The following is a 9,231-nucleotide window of genomic DNA, read 5'->3' on the forward strand; positions in this document are numbered from 1 at the left end:
CCCTGGGTGGTGCCACCGATGGACAAAATTGAAGTTCAAGTACAACGTACTAGCTAGGGGATTGGAATGGGAAGTAAAAATAACACCGAAAAGGGTCAACATTAAGTGCAAAAAATGGTTGGTTTTTCCGCTCTGTATCTAATGTCTCCTTCTGTGAGGCAAGGATGCTAGCTACCTGCCAGCCCCTTTTTGCGGTGGCGCTTACACACTGTGGCTCAGTGGCAGACACTACCTTCCGAACCCTCTCGGAATGCTGCCCGACACACCAGCGCCGTATTGTGCATACCGGAGATACCGCCGTTCGCCGCGTTTCGGAATTAATGCGGGACCGAGGGACTGTGTCTCGACTTACGGTTTGGAAGCGATCAGGCAAGGTTGATTGGATAATAAATTTCAGGCATTTTCCAAAACACACTCAGCCTCGCTGCGCTAGGAGGGGCCTCCCATTAATGACTCAACACTGTCATAAATTTGGGCATATTTCTTATGGGATGGAATGGAATTTTCGAGCGTATTAGGCAGGGAGAGAGTTTGTTTTAGGCCTGATCTTAGTGAATTTGGAGGTTTGGGGCTGTTTTAAAAATGAAAAAAGCGAGCAGAGAAGCCATGTTTTTTTAATTTTCGCTACAAAGTTAGGTTCCAATGACTGACAATAGACCACAAAATCCAGTTAGAAATGGAACTCTGTAATTCCAGTGCATAAAAAAGCGCCTCGTGCATGCAAAATTGGCATGATATCTGCTCAGGTTCTGCATCAGCAATGGGGTAGAATCTCGGAACAGGAGTATCTGTGAATCCTAACGAAGGCATAGGAGAGCGAACATTCCCGCGCGCTTAATTAACGAGAATGCAAAATATTTTTCTCTTGTTCACCATCCCAAAACGAGCGGACGTAACGGATGTGCGTGCCGGGCAGCGTAGCAAAGCCCCCAACCGAGCAAAACTGTGACAGATTCAGATAGGGAATGATGGGTTAGCCCCTTCCGAAAAAATCCCCACAAAAATCGCCTCCAGGTCTAGGACTGTTTGATCGCTTATCGGTTATGATTACACCGAAAGCGATGAGGATGATGGTTACTGCACAACTCCTGCGTCCATTCGTGACGACCTTTTGCCACAAATTAATATGATATGTTTTAATTAAATGTAAAGAAACGACGTTGCTCGCCCAGCTCTGTTCATGATTAGTGTAAATATTGGAATTTATCGCTCTATCTATCTAGTCGTTCGGGTGCTCGGTACGTTTCTCGTACGGTTCCTGCCCCTGGGAAGTAAATAACGTTGACCGGGCACCCAGCGGTGTCGAATCTTTAAGGAGATTGTGTGTCCAGAGTCCATCGAAATCTTCGAAACGACAGAAAGGGTGGCATTAATAAATAAACTCTTTTAATGGTGCACAGTAGTGTGCGGTGGCGGGTGTCGTCTCGTGTCTCCAGCTAAGAAGAACACACAAAAAATGTTTTTCAAACATCGAAACCATGGTGGAGTTGATAGGATTATAAAATCACCGTTTAAAAGAAAAAAGGCTCCACGAGGATGCTATAAATTTGGATCATATCTGCAGCTTCGAATTTAGTTGCATAATAAATCGGTAGCTAATGCGCACCGACCCCGTTGGATATAAAACAAAGCATTTAATTGCGATTCTTCACCGTTGCGTCTCGTGACTCGTTCGAGAGTTTCGTGGGATGTGTCAAAAACGATCGATGCAATGTTATTTGGGTTTCGCCGAAATCGCAAAACCTAACTAGAATTAGTTCTTCTAGCGCAAAAACTAGAAGCGCGAAAAAAAATGGCGGCCATGTTGACAGCTGTGGATTAGCAGCGGCAGATATCCCAATGGTGCGCCATTTTGTACCAAAACCCCCGAGCGGTCCTACTGGTGGTCCGAGAGATGATGCAGACATTTATGAATAATAATGTCTCGTGCACATCTGGCACCGATGATCCGCCAGTGACAGCTAACCCTGACAGTGCACCTGTCCCTGGGAAGCTGCTTTTATTTATATTTATATGCTTCCCGCCCTCGTAGTGCGAGGGATGCAATCGTTAGCGGATCGTGTTGGGGTCCTTGTTTTAGAAAGGCCGCATGTCCTCTGAGCCAAAATTTTTTCACACGTTGTGATGTGATTCGTTCTTCTTTCGGGCTGGATTTCGAGCGACCCAAAAAAGGGTACAGGTACAATGTTTTGGGGGAGCGTACGGAATGAAAATAAATAAAACTCGTCCCAACAATCGAACCGGTGGAACCGCTCATCGCATATTCTCACAGGTGCGCTTGGTCGGTCTGCCAAAACTGCAGATGAAGCGTTGCATTTTTCATACACACATCCTCCCGACACCTTTTTGTGTTGCTTTGCGTTCACACCAACAACAACGTGTTGGTGGTGGCGATTTGCTCGTTGACCTCAGGGCGTGTTACTGCTACTTTTACGGTGGAGAAGGAACAGGTGGTACACTATCGGTAATAACTTTAGCCACGAGCGAACAAAAAAAACACAAAAACAAAACCTAATCATCCTTCAGCACGACGCGCGAATGGTGTGCAATATTTCGCTCACGGCGAAACTTTGTTCCGTGACGGGGTCTGCACAAGTGAAGCTTTTCTTTTTAATTGAAATTCATATCTCATATGTTCATTACGCCTTTCGTGGTCAGAGGGAGGAATGTTTTGTGCCCCCCCTTGGTGGCAATTTCATTTTCAACGTTAGGGAATTTCTATCCGAACGGAAAGTTGTAGTTGTCCGTGCACACTGGTTCGTGTGATCAGTAGTAGCAAGAATGGCGAAAAAAGGTAGCAAAAGGTCACTTCTCCAATATGTAAAGCATAATTACGATTCGTCACCAGTCTTTTTATTCTTTTTTTGTCCGTGCTCGTAAAATTGCACCCCTAGCAGGGCAGATTATTCTTACGGGGTGCTTACTCGTACTGAATCGTTCTATTTTTCATCGCTTTTTTGCTGCTAGCTGAAGGTGTAATAGACCCCCTTCGCGCTGGAACTGAGTGTTCGCGATATGATGTGCCACATTGTATCTTTTCTATTTCCACCGCCCCCTCCCGGTTCAACCCAAACCAGGTGGGGCGGTTTGCTTTTATGATTGTATTTTTGTTGCTTCGCTTTCCCCAACCGGAGGACACTCCGCACAAACGTACACGGTAGCATAAATCAACTGAAATACGATTGCGTTAATGTTTCCTCTTTGTGTCTCTATCTCTCTCCTGTCCTGCTCATACACAGTGCCTCCCACCGGATACAGCGATGGGAGTAACTATAAGCGTACAGTAAAATTTTCAAACTTTAATCCTTTCATCCTGATGCTTATAGTTTTCTTTTCTGAAGCTCATTTACAACAGAGGAAAATGCTAATAAGCAATAATTTTGTGGGTTTTTATTATTAAATTTCATACTTTGGCAATTGATGATGCAATTTCAATTATTTATGGCAATAATCAATACTTAACTACGTGGTTTCGATAAGTCTATAAAACCATTCAAAAATCAATAGTATAACTTAAGAGCTTCAAAATGGCATGAGAAATATTACTGAGAAAGGTGTCCCGGTGATAGAGCTGACAGCGGCACCGTTCCTCATACGGTAGGACGGGGTTCACAGTCAATCCATTTGACCCTTCGTCCTGTTGTGAGGACTGACTATCCAACTACGTGGTGTCAACTGCCGTACAGCTCTCTGGTTCACTATGCTACTTTCCGTTTGCTACTGACTCTCTCTAGGCTACAATTTTTAGTTTTTTTTATCTAGTAGCGATCGGCTACTTTCCTAGAGATGACATGATGTACGTTTTGTTTCACACCCTATTCAAGCGTTCGGCGAGTGACGATGATCATTTCTAAAGGTCACCACAACTCTATCTACTCTAGACCGCCCAAATTTGAACTTCCAAAGCTCAGGTAATTCAATACCCCGCGAACAAATCAACGAAATAAATTCATCTCAGTCCAGGAAGCTTACAACGCTTCCTCTACGTGGACTGTACAAACAGGGCCTAAAGATACTCTACGAACTGGGTCGTTCGGTGCTATTTGAAATGACCAGCGCAAAGAATGCTGGTGAGTCTAACGATGGTAAGAAATCGTAATTGTAACAGCTCCTCTATGGATTTTGTAGTCTCCGGGAGTCTTAGAGCAATGATACATGATAATAACGGATCAAATTTAAAGTTCAGATAAAGAACCAGTCGTATTTGGGTTTGCAAAATGCTGAAGAATTGTTGAGTATCATTCAAAACTTATTGCTTTGTCTTCTGTTGCTTAAAAAGGGCATTTTGATTTTGTTTATTAGGCCCAGTAAAGCTAGGGTTGTTTAGTTACCTTTTTTAACGTATTTAGATGCTGACAATGCTTCTTGCAGCATTTGATAAAATTAACATGCACGCGATTATTTTATTCTTCTGAAATATTTGTCGGGGTAAGAGATAGGACCTACCATCAACATCATCATTGTTAAAAAAAAGTATATGAAACACTTATTGGCATTCCCCGCACTGTACAATATCACCAGCAGTATTTATTTCTCCCGTTCCGGAACAACAACACAAACGATGCGCACATATACGCGCGGTAGCAATTATTATTTATGGGGTGCCATTTTTTACTTCCCTTTCACCGGTTGGCGAATGGTTTTTGGTAGATGCCCAACCAAAAACCAAATCGAACGTGTGCATCCTTCCCCATCCCCATCACGCGCCACATAATGGTGATAAGCTTTCAGGAGGGCAGTCAGTTTGGGGCAGTTCGTCTTCATATAGCAGCAATGTGCGGAACACGCGTGTCCAATGCACGGCAGCGGCTTTTGAAGCCGCTTGCACACACATATAGGATGAAATGAAATTGTCATGTGAATGGCGCGACGACCGGTGCGAGCGTGCACAAAAGTCGCGAAAAAAAGGAATCCAATTTTTGGTGTGCGAAAATCATCAAGCACAATAAAACGCGCTGCTCTTGCGTTGATTAAACTTGTCCAACTTCATTCAGCGTATGGTGTATGTGTGTCCTATCTCCCCCTTTTATGTTGAGCGAAGATGCGTCCCCATCAATGCCGGTGAAAGATTAATTCACATTCCGATCCTGCGGTTGCACTTCTGCTGCTTGCAGTAGAATGACATGAAAACAAATTATTTTAGAGCCGTTCCCTATTCCTTTTTTTTGGGATACTCTTGATTCGTCTTGCCATTACTGGGGATAGAGTTATAATTCATTTTTCAGGCAAAAAGGTACAGGCACGTGACACCCATCGGAACGTGCAACCTCTCGCGTATGTCTTTCGCCGTTCCATTCTAAGAGAGAAAGTCCATTTAACTTGTTTCGATCCGATTCGTTTGGCATCGAACCTTCTTACCAGCAGGTTCCTTTTGTGTTCCCTAGGTCCCCCTGGAAAGCTGAAACGAAACAATAGGAAAATAAATCACTTATAATCTAACAAAAAGAGACACAGCCACACTCACAATAAAAACAAATAAATAGTCCACGCATAGAAGTCCTCGCCTTCCGTATTACTTCTTATCCCATAACCAGCAGTTTTTTAATGTAATTTTTTTCTCCTTCATTTTCCTTTTCCTTCTACGAAGGGTTCCTGGCGGTACCAAAATTTCCATATCTTTCCTACTCATAACCACACGAACGCGGAGAAGGGTGCCTTCTCTACTGTTTGTTTCCCAAACGATCGTATAGCAAAGGCAAAATAATAATTTCATCACTCATTTCCCTCCCTTTTCCGTCTGTGGTACAATGTCTAGTAGCCCCATTTGCTTTGACAAAAATCAGTGAAAATTAATCAAAAAAAAAAAAAAAACAACCCCCCACTACCACTACAAATGCACCACAGCCCGTCCCGTCGCGTTAGTTGTGATGTGCGCTCGCTCATTAATATTAAGTTCAAAAAGTCATTGAAATTCAATCTACATTTCTCGTGTCGCCGATAGAAGTGGGCATTTGTTTTTGTGTGGAAGTTTTGCTTTGTTTGTTTGTTTCCGGCTGTCTTTACGCTGATGTTTCCATGTGTTTTATGCGTGTAAAGCCCTGCGGTATACACGCTGGAAGGAGCCCCCATTTTTATGGGCACATTGTACCCTCGTGTTGCAGCCTTCTGTGTGTCTCTCTGCTCGGGATAATTATTATTTATGTGCCATGTATATACAAACCATTTAATGGCGTCTTTCAATTCCGGCAGCAGCCCCGACGCCACGCCTTCGATGGGCAGCGTTCACGGGGCACCGCAATCGAATCGACCGCTCGAATGACGAATGGGGCGTCAAAGGTTGTACCGCAGAGGTTCTGCTTTGCTGCAGCACCGGAACGCATCGGAGCGCAAAAAGTCTCCCAAGGCGCGCGTGGGTTCTATCGAGTTTAGAAGTACAAAAAAAAAAAACACATTAAAATGTTAATTACTTGTAGCATGAACCAACCGCGCAAATAGATAGCAACACCTAACAACTGGAATAGAGGGAAAAAAAGCGAACGAAAGCTCAAACATTTTACCCCGCGCACACTTTCGCTCGCGTGAAGTCAGTGTTAGAGAAGTGAGACTTCATTTCCGCATGGTGGCGGGGCGTGGAAAATTAAATGAATAGAACCAAGGAAACCCCAGCAACAGAGAGCAAAAAATGAAGACAAATAAACAGTACAAGATGGATAGATAGCGATAGTCTTCCAGTACTACTGCTGCTGGATTGGGTCATCCATTTGCCCGGAACTCAAATTTTTTGGGTGCTTTTGTTTTAGCTTTAACAAATGCTTTAACGTTCCCAATTGGACGTGGGGAGGGCTACTCACTGTGTGTGTGTGTTCTTGTTTCCGTTTGTCTTTATTTACGTGTACGGAAGTTTTCCTTTTTTTCCCCCTCTCTCAGTCTCCGTCTGTGAAACCTTTTTCTGCACAGAAAAATGCGTTTTCGGGTGTAAATGATTCGGAGGCACGATAGAACTGGGTTTGTGTATGGTTGTTTTTTTTCCTTCCCTCCTCCTAGTTAACTTGTCTTTTGTTTTTGTGTTCGTTTGGCCTGTTCGGAGACGAGCCTACCAGTTTTAGGCAAAGGGCACCCCAAAGCCGCTCCTCGACAGTGGAAGAATAAATTAGTTAAAGCCATCCTCATGGCACGACTGTGGTGGTTAGGAAACAAAAAAACAGCAGTACCAAAACAACAGCATATTCAAGTGATGGTTTTGAGTGAAAAAAGCCCCCCCAAAATTACAAAAAAAAAGCATTCCCAACATGGAGGAAATTAAACATAAAATGGTTGAGGCTGCTAGGTTGATTTAGTGGTGCGAGCGCGGGACCAAGCATACAGCAAAAGTCACAAAACTCGGTGTTCGCAAGTACCAACAGCTGGAAAACACTTGCGCTACCAATGGCGGGTCGACTCTTTCCTAGCAAATGGGCACTCTAATGAAGAATTCTTTGTGTACATTTTAGAAGGAAAGAAAAAAACAGCACATTAGGGAAATATTCATTTGCCACTCAGTAATGTAAATCATAAATTGAATCGCACATCGTTACGTGCGGAGTGCAGCAGGCGGGGACGTTTAGAGGGAACTGTTAATGCCTGATGATGGAAATGAGCTATACGGAGCATTTTTTGTAAGTTAGTAAAAAAAAGAAGAAAATTCTTTTGATCCCTTGAGGGAAACGAAGGGGATTGTATGTCATTTTTTGGAATAAACAGTCTATTAGCTTATGTTTCTAAATAATCTGGATTTCAAGATCTATTTTCACTACAAGACAAGACTTCCAAGAAACACTTCCTATACTTTATTGTCTCAAAAAAAATGTTATTAAAGCTCCCTTGGTCATAAGTCTAGTGCACAATTTGACGGTCGGCCTAACCTAGTAGGTCTTTAAGGCAATAAGAAGATAGTATTTGTATTACTTTCCAAATGATTTGCGGTTTTAAAACAGATAAAAGAATATTCGTTAAAATCGCAAAGGTTTCTAAGAAAGTATTTAAGAGGATCACTTGAAGTTAATGCTTCGATATCCATCTTTATTTCCATGAAAGATAACACTTTTTCCTATACAGTGCAGTGTATTCAATCAATGTGTTCAATGTATTTATCAGCTTCCTAGAATTGTAAAACCTCATCCAAACCGTGTACTGTTCTTCTTCTACCTCCCCTTCTACTCCGTGATGTGAAAAAAGTATCAAAAATGCTCTTTTCTACGAAAATAATAAGGAGCAAACGACAAAAGTCTTCATATCGCGCTGAGCATTCAAAGTCGGACACCCCTGGGCCAATTTCAACCAAAAATTTTAATAGATTTTATGCCATTCTTTGTTCACTATTTCCACCAAACTTTTCAAATCGTTACTGCGTTTTGCAACATTTTTTTAAGTTGGTACTAAACATTTTCGATTATATTTAGGTCTGGTGAGTGTGGAGGAGCTGCTAAGAGTGATGGGCAGTTGTTCTACAGCCATATTCGTGTCGTCCATGGCTTATGCTTCGGATCATTGTTCTGATAGAAAATATAATCATCTGCAATACCCAATTGTTCAACACTTGGCTAAACATTTGTCCTAATATAACACCGAACTGGTGAAGAATCTACGAATATCTCTGATTTTCTATTTTAATTCAAAATAGGTCAGGAAGGGATTGTTTCGAATTTGTCAAACTATGTGTCGTACGTCTCTATAATTATTTTGCGTTTTAATTCGTTGTTAGGTGTTTTATTAGCAATTCTACTCTCATTGTTGTGTCTTTTTTATTATGTAATGGACTGTAGATTTGCTAATATTAGTGATTTAACTTATTTCTCTAACACTTGTACCCTTTTCCATGTTAGAAATTACAATTTTCCTAATGAAGTTAGCGAAATAGATGTTTGAGAGCGTTTCGAAAAGAGCGTTTTCGATACTTTTTTCACATCACCATGTAGAAGGGAAGGTAAAAGAAAACCCACTGCACAGTTTGGATGACGTTTTACAATTCTAGGAAGCTGATAAATTTGTCGAAAAGGAGAGAAAACGGCCGAATTCGAAGTGTTTGAAGCGCTTTTGAAAATCCATAACTGTACTTGTTAACCATAATGATGTTTCAATTTTTAAAACGTTTCATGGTTTTGTTTGCAGAATGGAAGATTTATAATAGATTTCTACACACTTAATCATATCTGTATAGCAAAGTTAAAGCTCCGAAACTTTTATTTGATTATTTTTCAAGAGAATCCTGACGAATTTCTTGAATATAATCAGGCATCAGTTTCAGCTCACGCA

Source organism: Anopheles maculipalpis, chromosome 2RL (genome assembly GCF_943734695.1).
Source record: "Anopheles maculipalpis chromosome 2RL, idAnoMacuDA_375_x, whole genome shotgun sequence".
Lineage (NCBI taxonomy): Eukaryota > Metazoa > Arthropoda > Insecta > Diptera > Culicidae > Anopheles > Anopheles maculipalpis.